The 14,452-nt window shown below is 40.1% G+C and overlaps 1 protein-coding gene and 1 pseudogene across 8 annotated transcripts in view; one reads left to right on the forward strand and one right to left on the reverse strand.

Moving 5' to 3' along the window:
- Positions 1-360: 360 nt before the first annotated feature.
- Positions 361-14,452, forward strand: part of Sipa1l1 (signal induced proliferation associated 1 like 1) — a 333,742-nt gene continuing 319,650 nt past the window's right edge. For all 8 annotated transcript variants that reach the window (XM_010645389.1, XM_010645392.1, XM_010645396.1 and 5 more), the window contains exon 1: positions 361-407. The gene's annotated coding sequence lies outside the window, so the exon portion shown is untranslated. The remainder of the gene's footprint in view (positions 408-14,452) is intronic.
- LOC104877090 lies at positions 9,045-10,259 on the reverse strand (annotated as a pseudogene).

The raw sequence follows: 14,452 nt of genomic DNA on the forward strand, positions 1-14,452 counted from the left end.
TAGACAATAGTTGATGCCCAGGGACGGGGCACCTCCGCCCCCTGTTCCGGAGCGCGGCCCCCACCGACTACTTGCAGCCTGCATTCCGGGGCCCCCTCAGAGCCAGGCTCGGGAGTTGGGCTTATTCTGCCTCCGCCTCCCCCGCGTCCCCTTGAGGGACGCTGAGCCTCGGGGGTGGCGCGAGCCGGGGCCCGGGCGCCTAGACAATAGTTGATGCCCAGGGACGGGGCACCTCCGCCCCCTGTTCCGGAGCGCGGCCCCCACCGACTACTTGCAGCCTGCATTCCGGGGCCCCCTCAGAGCCAGGCTCGGGAGTTGGGCTTATTCTGCCTCCGCCTCCCCCGCGTCCCCTGTCCCCTACGGACGCGCCCGGGACTCGAGGCTGCCTTGGGAGGCCGGACTGAGCGGTAAGTGGCCCCCGCGTCTTGGGTCTGGGCTGCGAGTTGGGGTGCAGGACTGCTGACAGCCTCCTGCTCCGGACTTGGCTGGTGCTCGGGTCCAGGGCCCGGATCGGTATACCGGCAGGCCGCTGAAAGTTTGATTTCCTATTTGGTGGCGTGTTGATAGCGCAGCCCGCCCGGCATGGGCGAGTCCGGGCTCCATTGAGTCCTGAGCGCTCGCACGCACCTCGGAATCCAGCTCTGCACAACTACCAGCGGCGCCACTGCCGGAGGCCGGGAGACCCGCGCCCGCGTCTTGAGGCTGCGCTTGCCTTGCTCCTCTGATCGCTGTTGAGCGAACCTTGCCCTTTGGTCACCTGGGTGAGAGCTTTGCAGCTTAGGCTGGAAGGGACAGGCCGAGTAGTTCAGTCGTAGGCAAGGCAGAGGTTCAAACTGGGGCCTGAGGGTTTTAATTTCCTTTCTCCGGGTCTGGGGAGTGAAATCCGGGGATGGTCAAGCCTGCTTTCCTTGGAGGAAGTTAAACCGAGAGAGGGCTGGAGAGGAATGAGGGTGCTGCATAAAGAACTTTTCCTCCTTCGCGGTGTTTCCAACTTCTCTCCTGACCTTAAAGGCAATTTGTAAGGCTCTTAAACTGCTCCACAGCATTTCTAGATGGACAAGTGGGCAGATTGAAATTTCATGGGGGCTCACCGTTTGGAAAACAGAGACAAATGATACAGCTCACTTTCAGGGAAGGTGGTGTTTAACTGAAGTATTGGCGTTCACCCTCGAAGGGAAGCTTTTGGGATTTTATGGCTCCTAGACAGCGATTACCTTATAGATTTTTTATTTCCTCCATAACCCATAGTTTAGGGGCAGCATTCATTGAAATTTCGTAGTACCTGCTAAACGATTGTAGTTTTAAGCTAGAGCCAGTGATGTGAGTAGGTGTCAACTTTCATCAGGTTCCAGGTCTATCTGGACGAACTGGGGTTGGCGTTTCCTCTATAAAGCAAGTCTTTCATGTTGAAACTCTGACTCAGTTTTAAAGCCGTTGTTTTTACACTGGTATGCTGTGGGAGTTAAGTGTCAACTTTCTCCTGTTTTCTGAGATGAAATATCTACCAGGGCAGAGATTCTCTTTTGGAAAAGTACAGGGTTGAGTCCCACCGAGGTGCTTCCTCAGCCAATTTAGTAACAGTCTTTGTGTGTAATTTTGTATGTAATCCTGATTTAATGATTTTCACCTTTCCCAATTTCATTTGTTGATGCTATAATTAAGCTACCTTACCAGGCTGAAAAAAAGCTGTTGGTGTAATACAGAACAGTGGTAACATCTGTGATCTCAGTTAAAAGATTTCAGGACAGCAGCAGTTATGGTCACTGCTGTGTCCAAATATGACATGGTATCCCGTTTATTAACTGGGATATTGTTATTAAAGCATTTTCCCCATGGAATAAGTTATTTATACCAAGGCATTAACAACTGCTGCTGTGTCCAAATATGACATGGTATCCCGTTTATTAACTAGGATATTGTTATTAAAGCATTTTCCCCATGGAATAAGTTATTTATACCAAGGCATTAACAACTGACAGTACATTTAAATAACTTGGGCATAGATGGTTAGTGTCAAAATAAGGAAATTTTAAGGATGAATGCTTTTATGTCGCTGATAATTTACTTTCTCATGTTACTGAGTAAAGGACTCTTGCTGGTTGTTAGAACAGGTTTAGCAAGTGGCTGAAGACAATCAGGTATTGCTGTTAGTCTCTCTTCACTTCATGGGACTGCTCCTTGAGTGTGAAATCAAGATATTAGTGCAGTGAACTTTTCATATATGAAATATCAGGCAGTGATAGTTGTGATTTCATTATGGGGTTCTATGGTAGGATTGACTTGAGCTCTTGGTAGTAATTCCAAGGGACCTCACTGAAATTATATTTTGAGACTCACTTAACTCTTCTTTTGACTATTCTTTTACGGGTATTTTCTGATTTTTGTATTTACTTCACTTTTGCTTTGAGTTACGCATATAATTTTAATGTACTAATCTTATTTTTTTAAAAAATAATTTTTAGTGCATAGGAACTACACATAATAGTGGGTGTTATTTTAGTATATTTATATCTGCTTACAATATACTTTGAATCATTTCCACTCCATTCCTCACGTACTCCCCTTGTGTCCTCCTCTCCTGCTGATCCCCTCACCTTGATTTTTTTTTTTTTTTTTTTTTATGGTACTGGGGATTGAACTCTGGACCTTGTGCTTGCAAGGCAGGTGGCAGAACCACTGAGGTAAATCCCTGGCCCTCCTCACCTTGATTTTGAAACAGCCCTCAAGATCATCTTTTAGCACTCTTAGAAGTTGTAGGTTGATGATTGCTTTAGATTAGCAATTGAGTAAATTTGGGGCATCTTGGTTAATGAATTAAGATGTATATTTGTTCTGTTTTAAGTTGCAGCTTGAATTTTGTTTGAGATAGCATCTCCCTGTGTAGTTCATCTAGGCTTGAATTCACTGTGTAGCCCAGGGTGGTCTTAACTTTGCAGCAATCCTCTTGTTGCAGCATCCTGAGTGCTGGGATTACAAGCTTGTGCCTCTATACCTGGTCAGTGTGAATTTTTAAGTAAATTATTTTTAAAAATCTCTCTTTGTGGGGGATTTATTTAGCTGAGTTCTATTCCTGGTTTGTATAACTAACTAAATAAGTAATTAAATAAATAAATCTCTTTGAGAAATGAAACAGGAACGTGACAGAACTAAGATGGTGTAAACAGTCTCAGAATCTGTCCAATTTAGTGGAAAGTTTGTAGTGGTTAATGATAACATGATTTTTTGCCTCTTACCAATCCTGTTATTATCATTTCTGTTGGCCCACTCAACACATAAATGAAGTATGAGTATCCTGAAGGATTTTAGGTGACATCTCAGATTGGAGCCTTTTGGCTCATTGACCAAATTGGTCTTACCCCCATAACTGGAACTGGAGCCCCGAGGGAACAAGCTTCTTTCTTCCTGTTGACTTAAACTGCAGACCTTCAAGTTTCAAACTTATAAAAAATTTATTTTCGTAACTTCACTGTATTTCTAACTTTTGAGATTTGAGGTGAACCAAGCAGTATTTATTGAGTGCTGCCATCTTGGAGATGTGTTGTTTTTTGTGATTGCAGTGGATAGCAGAAGAGTGTTTGCAGCCTTGTGGAACTGTTGGTCCTGGGGAGCCACTTCTAGTAACCTATCCTGGACTCCTCCACATTTTGATGCACCCATGTCCGCGTGAAAGTTTTGCAGGACAGGCAGTTGCTTTTGAATTTTAATTTATTTAAAAAGTTTGAAATAATGTAGCGTGGTGATCTTAAAAAGTAATTGATTTTTTTTTTTGAATGTCACTGTGTTTTTCTGAAGACATGGGTGCACAACTGGCTTCATAGTTTCGCTACAAAAATTAATGAGAGGACTGGAGATTTATTTCAGTGGTTCTGCCCCCTGCATCACAAGCGCAAGGACCTCCATTCCATCCCTGGTTACCCCCCCCAATTAATGAGACTATAAGAAAGTACTATACTTTGTAAACCACAAAGTCTGATTTGCAATTGTATTTTCTTACTTTATTAACAGATTCATAGGTTGTTGAAAGTAGAAGGGATTTGAGGCTAATTCATTCTTCTCCAGTTTACAAATGAACTTGGGGTCCAGAAACTTGAAGGCACTTTCTGAAAGTTACAGAAATAGTTTGTTATCAGTGATCAGAAAGACAGGTTTTCATATTTAAATAGTTCCTTTATTTCCTATTTTTTCTACCTTAGAGTCTACTTTGTGAAAGTTTATTACTCCCCCCTAAAGTATTCAGTTTTTATGAGATAACTAAAATGAAGAAAAGCAAAACTTAAGGAAGCAAACAAAATTTACAGTAAGAATGAAGAGCTATGAAGGCATTGATATAGTGTAGGTTGCTAAGCTTTGGCGATTCTGTTTGCAAAGTAATGGAAAAGGAAATGAGTTTCTACATAACAGATGCAGTAGGCTTTTTTTTTTTAAAGAAATCTTTATTAACTCAGAGCACAATAGACTTCTTTGGTATTCTTTAGAAAAGCCAAATTATTTCAGTTCACAGTTTTTCTTCCCTTCTTAAACTTGAAAAAGTAAATTATACCTTCCTTGTTTCTGGAGCAATGGCAACTTTTAGATCATCTTCCTCAGCTAACTTAGAAGGGTTACTGGAGGGTGGGCCTGGGGCACCAGGTGTAGGAACAGTTGCACACTAAACAGGAGCTTCCTGTTGCAAATGCTATTGACTTGTAATCACCAATTACTGTAATTCTTTTTTTTTTTTCTCCCCGGTTCTGGGGGTCAAACTCAGGACCTTGCACTTGCCAGGCAGGCCGTGGAACCACTAAGCTAAACCCCGGGCCCCCGTTACTGTATTCTTGCCGGGCTCAGAGAGGTGTGTGTGTTATGCGCTGCATCTCTCGAGATTGACTGGCTAGCCCCTGTCTGTTGTACTTCTTTTTTGGTATAGGAAATAAATCAGCTTCATTGCAGTTTTGCTTTTAGTTTTCCGTACCTAGTTAATAAAAACTAAAACAAAACCCACACACTTGTATGACGTTTTGTTTTTCAAATGTTAATGTGTAAGTTAATTCTTCTTGGATGGTAGTTCATTTATCCTTTCTCTGGTCTGTTGATGACCTAGAGTGAATCATGGAAACATCAGAAGCGGTCTCTTCGCTCTGAATCTCTTAAACACAGATGATTTGAGAGAGGGATGGAATGACACAGTGCATTTTGATGCGCAATCAAGAAAAACAAATGGGTAAATCTTTTGAAGGTAGGGGAAGCTCTGCCAGTTGGTCCTCATCCAATTTCTTCTTTCATTTTGGTCTGGGTTAGTAAGATAACCCCAAAGGGAATGTGAGGGTTTTCTAAAAGATCTAGAGAGATGAGATGGAGGGAGGTAAGGGACTTTTTTTACCCGCACCTTTGTAAATAGCAGTGTGTTATTGGGTGTGCTACAAAGTCAGGCAAAGCCAAAGTTGTTTTTCTTTGCCTCTGACTATCTAGGATGTGAATTTCCAGCCTGTAGATTTCTAATTTGTGAGTTGTCATGTTGCACTGAGTTCTGCCTCTAATTAGGACTGTAGTATGTATGCCTAACTTTAAATTGTGGGAAATGGGCAATTACATAATGTTTGAGTTTCCTTTCCAATTCAGGAGAATGTATACTTGTTGGGAAATTCGAGCTTGGGAAGGGAGAGTTGCTAATTTGTACAAACACAGATCACTCAAAGGCAACCCAAGCAGACAGGACATCCAGCCACAGCTGCTACCGCACCCCCACCCTCCTCGAAAAGGTCTAGGTTAAATGAATTTCTCGGACACCAAAGTGAATTTTGTTTAACCTTTCCTCTTCCTGCTTTTCTTGTAAGGCCTTTTAACAAACTTATGAACAGGTAGAATCACTGTTTTCATGGCTCAGCATCTTGCTTCTTTTTATGATGAATTCTGATCTGCTCAGAGGGAAAGCTATTGAGAAATAGAAAGCAGAGGGCTGTGTGCTGAATGATCATGTTCCTCTGATGAGGAGTCGACTGTGATCAGTGTTAGGATCAGTATCTTTTTCTTTTTCCAGGGCTGAAGACTGAGCACAGGGCTTCTTGATGTTAGCCAAACACTCTATACCCCCATCCCTGATCGGTATCTTTTACTTTAGCCCTTGTATTTTCTTTCAGTGATTTATCTTCATATTCTAAATTTTTGTGTAGATAGCAGTTCTAATTTGTTATATTTTGAGTGCCTTGCAAATTTCCTTTCATAGTCTCTAGTTCCCAGAATCAATTGACCATTTATTTTTACAAGTTTCTTTTCAGTTCTTGGAGAAGCAGCTGATAGCTGAACTCTTGTATCTCATGCCTTCAAGAAGAGAGTCTGAGTCTGGTGTGGTGGCTCCAGCAGTCTGGGAAACTAGGCAGACAGATCACAAGTTTGAGCCCCAGACTTAGGAAGCTGGATGTGGTTACTGACTCTTTTTCAGTTTTAGAAATGCTTGTTAGTCTTCAGAGAGTTTCACTATTGTTTTATTTTTAAAATTAGAATAGTAGTGCCGATCCTTTGTAATAGACATTGGAGCATGATTACATAACAAATAAATATTTCTGTAGACAAGTGATTGGTTATGGAGAGCTCTAGGATTCACAGAAAGACTCATTAAATATTCAGGAACCTTAGCATAATAATCACTGTTGGAGTTATTGTGGAGGCTGTTTTCAAAAAGTTTTTTTTTGCTTTGAGTAGGATGTGTGTTGGGGAGAAAATGAGGGAATGAATATAGAGAGAGTAGAGAACCACAGCATTCTCTGGGGCAGTACACAGGATAACCAAGCAGACGTGTAGTTTGAGGAAGCTCAGAATGATGCTAGGTGTCATGGGGCCCTTGTGATCCTGGCACTAGGGAGGCTGAGTTAGGAGGATCAGAGTTTGAGGCCAGTCTGGACTATATAGTGATAACCTGTCTCCAGAATGAACATACAAAACCCAGAGAGTTTAGTATGTGAGTCTGCTGTGCTTCTCCCACACTGTCAGTCAGCTTTCCATTGCTGTGACAGAATACCTGAGAAAGTCAACATAAAGGAAGAAAGTTTTATTTTGGCTCCTGATTTCAGAGCTTTTAGTCCATGGCTTTAGCTCCATGGCTTTAGGCTAGTGGTAAGGCACAACACGGTGGAAGGGCGTGGTGGAGGAACCAGGAAGTAGAGGGGTGACGGAACCCCAGAGGAGAAGGTTGGAAATCAGATGTAGTGCCCAAGGTCATGCCCTCGATCCACTTCCTTCAACTAGGCCTTCAAATTATGATCTCGTCAGTGGCTTAATCTGCTTATGAAGTTGGAATCCTCATTAATCACTTGCCAAAAGCCCTTCAGTAACCAGGCCTTGGCAACATAATGAACTTTTTTGGGCAGGGATATTTTGAATTTTTACGGTAACATACTCCCAGTTGAAAATACAGCGGCTTTTATATAATTTTTAGATGTGTACTTGACAAAAAGGTAAGTAATTAGTGGGCTTAACCCAGGAAGTAGCTGAGTGGGGACTGTAGAAACTTCATTGTGAATAGGTGAAGAGGACAGCCCTGAATCTTCTCTAGAGTTTCACTGATAGAAAAGAACACCTTGGAAGAAATCTGGAAATGACTGCCAATAGCTAAAAGGGTCAGACTCCTCAGATTCTTGCAGTAGAAATAGAACACATAAATGGAATTTGATAATTATATTTTGTCACTTTAAAAAAATTATGATAAAGAGGTAAAATTTGCTATCAACCATTTTTAAGTGTGTAGTTCATTCAGTAAGTACAGTTGAAGAACATTTACACTATTGTTTTTTGTTTGTTTTTGCTTTTGGATTTTTGAGACAGGGTCTCACTGTGTAGTTGAGACTGACCTGGAACTCACTATGTAGCCCAGGCTGGTCTCGAACTCACAGCGATCCTCCTGCTTCAGCCTCCCTAGTGCTGGGATGACAGGCGTGTGCCACCACACCTGGCAACATTTACACTGTTGTGAAACAGATCTCCAGAGTTTCTTCAAAAACTCCGTTTTCCCCTCCCCTTAGTCCTTGGCACCACCATCTGCTTTGTGTATATGAATTTGACTGTGCTTCTGCCTTGTGTAAGTGGAACCACACAGTCTTTGTCATTAGGGATTGACTTGTTTCACTGAGCTTGATGTTAGCCACAAACTCTGTACCCCCTCCCTGATAATGTTCTCAGGATTATCTACACTGGACCATCTGATAGAATTTTCTTTCTTTTGAAGGCTTAATAGTATTTTATTGTATATATAAGTATATACCGCATTTTGTTTATCTATTTACCCGTGGAAGTGTGTGTTGTGTCTAGCTCTTGGCTCATGTGAGTTTTGTTGTTAAAAACATGGGTTCACCAATATCTCTTCCAGATCCTGTCTTTAATTCTTGTGGATATTTACTCGTAAGTGGAATTACTGAACCATTTTTCATGGTGGTTGCACCAGTTTATAATCCCACAAGGTTTCCAACTTCGCCACATTTCTTTTATTGTAATGGGAACTACTGGGAATTTATCTAGTACCGTCTAGTATTTTTTAAATAGTACTCACAGTAGCTGGGAATACAGACACATTGTGCTGTGCCCTAATGTATGTGAAGCGACATTGTGCTTGTTGTGTTGATCAAGCTTCTCTGATTAGTTATGCATATCAAGCATCTTTTCATATTCTCATTGGCCATTTGTGTTCCTTTCTTTTTGTACCAGGGATCAAACTAAGGACCTTGCACTTGCGAGGCAGGCAGCAACACTACTGAGCTAAATCCCTGGCCCTGGTTGTTGAGTTTTAGGAGTTCTTTGTACATTTTAGGGTTTTTTTTGGTGGGGGGTTATACAAAAATTCAGTTTTACTCTTATTCTTACAGTAGTGGGAATTGACATCTATAACTTACAGGCAAGCAAATACTTTTGCTTTTTACCTCTTAGATGAACAAAAATACACATAATATATTGTTTTCTTTAGACAAGATTTGCTTTTTATCTTTCAACGAGAATGCCTTTCTTGAACAAAATGACCAGGTTGTAATGAAATCATCTTTGGAGGAAATGTTAATATGCATATCTTACTTAAATAAATCCTCCAATAAGAAATGGAGAATTCATTGCCTTTACCTTGAATGCTTTGTAGTTATCTGTCAAATTTATTTGTGCAGCTCATCAGCATTCTCTTATTGGAAATATCAGTGTTTCCACATAATAGTTCTCAAGGACTTACAAGTTTCAAAATTCTGTGCCTCCTTTGGCTTGCTTCTCTCTTGATTCCACCCAGGCTTTAATGGTTTCCTTTGTGTCGTCATCTCCATCTTCATTAATTTTCTTTAGAACATTCATTAATCCCTCACTAGAATCTGTTTCAGCATTGTAGGCTGGCTTTTCTTTTTCTCTGCATTCTTTTTCAGCTGGAGTCAAGTATTCCCATCGTGTGTTTTCTGCTTTCTTTCTATGTAAGACAAGAACTATATTAGTGGTGCTGAAGATGGAGGCAGCGGTGCCTGCGCTGGCGCCGGCAGGGGAGAACCTGGCCGAGCGGGTCCTCTGGTGCTCAGTCTTGATTTTTTTTAACTGCCTTTCTCTGAGAGGGGTTTCAAGAGATTGTTCACAATCATAGAATAACTCTTCCCATTTAAGTTCTTTACCAAAAGATTAAATGACCTCTCTGAAATGCACCTGCACATTCTCAGCAGGAACTTGATGAACTTCAGTTAAGGTAATGTATATTTCCTTTTTGTTTGTTTGTTTGTTTGTTTTTTTGAGACAGGGTCTCACTATGTAGTTGAGACTGACCTGGAACTCACTGTGTAGTTCAGGCTGGTCTCGAACTCACAGCGATCCTCCTGCCTCAGCCTCCCGAGTGCTGGGATTACAGGCATGTGCTACTACGCCCGGCTAAGGTAATGTATGTTTTCATAAACTTATCTGATTGATCCCATCCATAGCTACTGATTTTCACAGTATATCCTGTTGTGATGGGAGCAACTACAGAAGCTGGATTTTCATTGTTAAAAATTCTGGTTTCTTTTGTGATTTGTGTTGCATTTTATTCTTTATTTCTATTTCAATCTTGGATTATTCAGCTGTCAGGGCATCATGTACTCTCTTCCTAGTGCCCTTTTCCAGTAACACTTTTACCTCTACTAGATCATTCTTCAGCTCCTCCAAAGCTGAAGCCATGGGGGAGCTGGTTCAGACTGCAGGCCTGAGCTGCAGGCAGGCACACAAGGACAGGAATTACCAGACCCCGTGCTCTCTGTGGGCTGAGGGACCAGCAGCTGTGCACACACCCAACCTCCAACCTGCCCTTGTACGTTTTAGATATTAAACTTTTTTTTTTTTTTTTTTTTTTTTTTTTAAGACAGTCTCACTGTAGTCCAAGTTGGGCTCAAACAATGTAGCCCAGGCTGGTCTGGAATTTGCCATCCTCCTGCCTCAGCCTCCCAAGTGCTGGGATTATAGGCGTGCATAGCCACGCCTATAATATTAAATTTTTAACATATATAATTTACAAATATTTCCTATTTCATGTGTTGCCTTTTTCTCCATTGAATGTGTCTTTGATACACAAAGGTTTTAAGTTTAATGTATTCTCAATTTGTCTACTTTTGTTGCCTGGTTTTTTAGTGTCACATCCAAGAAGTCCAGTGTCATGAACTTTTGTTTTTCTAGGAGTATTATAGTTTTAGGTCTCATGTTTAAGTTTTTAATTCATTTTAAGTTAATTTTTGTTACTATGTAAATAAGGGTCTAACTTTCTTCTTCTGCGTGTGGACATTCCATTTTCCCAGTGCCAGTTGGTATTGAGTGGCAAGTGTTCTGGCATCCTTGCTGAAGATATTTGGACTGTGAATGTGTGGCTTTGCTTCTGGGCTCTTCCATGTCTGTCTGTTTTTATTTGTATCAGTACCATACTGTTTTGATGGTTTTAGCTTTGTAATGTTTTGAAATCAGCAAGTATAAGTGGCATGTTTAAATGATACTGTTCCAAATGTTGACCGATAGAGATTATGTAAAACACATGAAAAAATTTTTTTTCATTTTTTTGGGGGAAGGGAACCATATACCTTTAAAAGATGAAGTAAGGTGATTTAAATGGCAAAGTGTATATGAGGCTGTGTGTCTAGCAGTTCCTGGTTTGCAGAGTACTTTCAGAGACTGAGTTCATTGGATTGTGAAAGCTTCAGAAAGGATCTGGAGCTGGTCTTGAAGATGGGCTGTGTAGCTCAGTGGAAATTACTGACCAACATCATCTGACACATTTATCACAGTGAGATAGGGAGGCCTTAATGAAAGCTTTTAATAGGAATCTCAGATTTTCATTTGGATCAGTTCTGAAAACAGTAGCCTGTGATACTTTTTCATTTTCCTTGACACAGTATTGTCTTTCCTATTCCAAGCTAGTTGTTTCTGATTTCCTCTATCACCTTTTGAATTGCAGTGGGCCATATGTGTAGGGAGAGTACTCAACCATAGCGCTGTTTTATTTTCTGGATATTTAAAGCATAGAAAATTTATCTGGCTGGGTTGTATAACATGAGTCAAAGGAGAGGGACTGGAATTAAAACAGCAAATTAATTGCCTTTGTAAGTCATGGGCTACCTAAGACTATATATATATATATATATACATGTATATATGTAGTACTTATTTTTTGATAATAGATTTTATTATATTGTTTAGGCAGCTTTGAACTCCTGGACATAGGTGATCCTCTTGCCTTAGCTTGCTGAATAGGTGGGAATACAAGTATGTTGTACCATGCCTGATTTTCTCACTTTTTAAATGAAAGTATAGAGAATATTTTCAATGGATATGTCATTTAAAGTGTCATTTGACAGAATTTCTATGATGGAAAATGTAACATGCTTGCATATATTAGGCCTGGCATAAGATTTGTTTAATGGTGATTTGATCTGTATCTGTAAGGGTGGGTCTTTACTCACTTATTTCCTAAGTATTTATTTAATCCCACTATATGCTAGGGGCTGGTGGCTCCTTATGATGAATAAGGGATACATGGTTCCTGTTCTTATTTGTTTGTTTTTTGTTTTTTGAGACAGGGTCTCACTTAGTTGAGACTGACCTGAAACTCACTATGTAGCTCATGCTGGTCTCAAACTTGCAGTGATCCTCCTGCCTCAGCCTCCCATGTGCTGGGATTACAGGCGTGTGCCACCACGTCCAGCTGGTTCCTGTTCTTGTATAACTAGCTGATAATTTTCTGCTTTCTGATGCCATCCTTTTCAGTGTTCAACTCTTCTCATGTTTGGAGTTTATTAGTCAAAGGCTACCACCTGTTTTGTATCTCATGCAGAACAGTTACAGTTGTTTATTATGAAATCATCCTATATTAAATATTCTTCATATGGAGGAAGAAAGAAGCACTAGACATTTCTGCTTGCTTGTTTCTAAGGAGATAGATAGGTCTTGGCAAAATTTATTTTATCAAGTGCTTTTTTTTTTCTCTAAGACAACTAAAGGAAGGTGGCTTTAATGAATTTTGGTTAAGGTTTTCCTGAAGAGAATTTTCACATGTTCGTTTGCTCTAGTCTCATACTTGAGACCCTAGAAACCTAGTTTGGGTAGGTCTGGATTTTGTTATTGTCAGATCTTGGAAGTGTTAAAACCTTTGTTCATTGTTTATCCATTTAACAAGTCTTTATTGTTCACTTATCGAATACCAAAGGAAATTGAAGGTTGAAATGGGTTTCTCATACTATTAAAATTTTGTGAATTTATTATTGTGACTTGGAGAGACTTAAGGCTTTTGTAGATGGTAGAAATGTTCTTGAAAGAACTGAAGAAAGAGGAATATTTAGTATTTAAGTCTTGAATCATTTTCTTCGCATTAGTGAGAAAATTCTGTAATGGTGAATAGTTTTTCTTACCATTTTGATCAGAAAACAGTCAACATTTAAATAGAGCTTTCATAGTTTTATTTGAAGTTATTTTGGTAGTAGTTATCCAGTCTTTTCTCTGGTACTATCACTACTATAGAAATTTAATTTCTATGTCATATTATTGCTGTAGTACCAGTGCAGGAGCTTTAGAAAGGCTTATCACCACTTTTTCTCGATTCTCCGAGTCTCTTAGAGCCCTGATCATTTGTGCATGTAGTAGTCTTGAGATGTGAATCATGTCACCAAATGCAGAAAAATCACACTGAAGATCAGAGTAATTAATCTGGCATTTGCTCATGCTGCCCCACAAATATCATACTCAGAGCACCTAGTATGAGAGTTCATGTCTTTATAAAATATTTTCCTTTTAATTTGTTGTTAGAAATTCGACATTATCGATTATGCATTAAAAGATTCAGTTATGCAAAGAGAAATGTAAGAATTTCCTCCCATATGGATTGTTGGCTGTTGTAAATGTGGTTTTATTGTTGCCAAAGAACACTTGAAGATTTGTTCTAGTCTTGGCTTTACTATATTACTACTTGCTTGGTTCTAGTTCTTTTTGTTTTTTTTCATTTACTAATCAGCACTTTTTAAATGATGGATAAATCTTTGGATAACTCTTCTCATTCTAGGGATACATCAGTCAACAACTCTGAGTGAAATGGGAAGCTCCTTGAGGTTTCGTTTTTTTTTAAGAGGCAAACTTTTGTAAGGAATAGAATGAGGAGAGATACCAAGGTTGAAACAGGGAGAATGGTAGAAGTTTCTGGAAGTAATCTAGGTGAGCTATCTTAGCAGAGAAGGTAGTGAGAAGTGGCTGGATTCTGGACATATCTCTTGTGGGTTAACATGATTCTCTGATAGTTGGGTTGATGTGAAGTGAGAGAAAGATTGCAGTCAGGGATGACACCAGGTTTTTGGCCTGAGCTACTGGATTAATAGGGGTGCCATTTATTGAAATGGAGAGGACTAGAGGAGCAGGTTTGGGTGGGGAATGCAGATGCTAGTGGAGAAATCAAGTAGGCCTTCAGGCCGATCTGCCATTCTTCAGGGCTTCAGGTTTCTCATACGTGAAATGGAGAAAGTATTTGTCCTTCTCAGAATTCTTGAGGTCAAATGAGAGAAAACAAAATGAAACAAAAGGTAAAACTCCTAAAATGGTGTCCTGTTAGAGAGTATTATTTCTGGAAAGAAGACTGATTTACCATCGTATGTACTTTGTGGTCTCTTTCGAACTATTTAACTTATAGAGTATATTGTAGAAAGTCAGCATTTGCCCTCCACAGGCTGATTTCTTTCACAGTAGGTGTTTCTCTTTAATCCACTCTGTGATTGCTGTACAGCTTCTAGGAGAAATTGGTATTTTGGTTCCCCCTAGGCTATTGGGGGCTTTTTTCTGTGTAGAGCCACTGTGTGGGAATATGGTACTGATCTCACCTCTTAATAAACATAACTGAACAAAGTAGTTGTATTTAGATGGGGGGATATTGTAGTAAAAAATGACATTTTCTTAAATTCTTTACTATTTTAGACTTTCTGTGACTTGGATCAGTTAATGATTGAGGGTCTAGTAAGTCAGGGTTATTGTG

This window comes from Fukomys damarensis, unplaced genomic scaffold, assembly GCF_012274545.1.
Source record: "Fukomys damarensis isolate Sample0158 unplaced genomic scaffold, DMR_v1.0_HiC HiC_scaffold_21, whole genome shotgun sequence".
Taxonomy (NCBI): domain Eukaryota; kingdom Metazoa; phylum Chordata; class Mammalia; order Rodentia; family Bathyergidae; genus Fukomys; species Fukomys damarensis.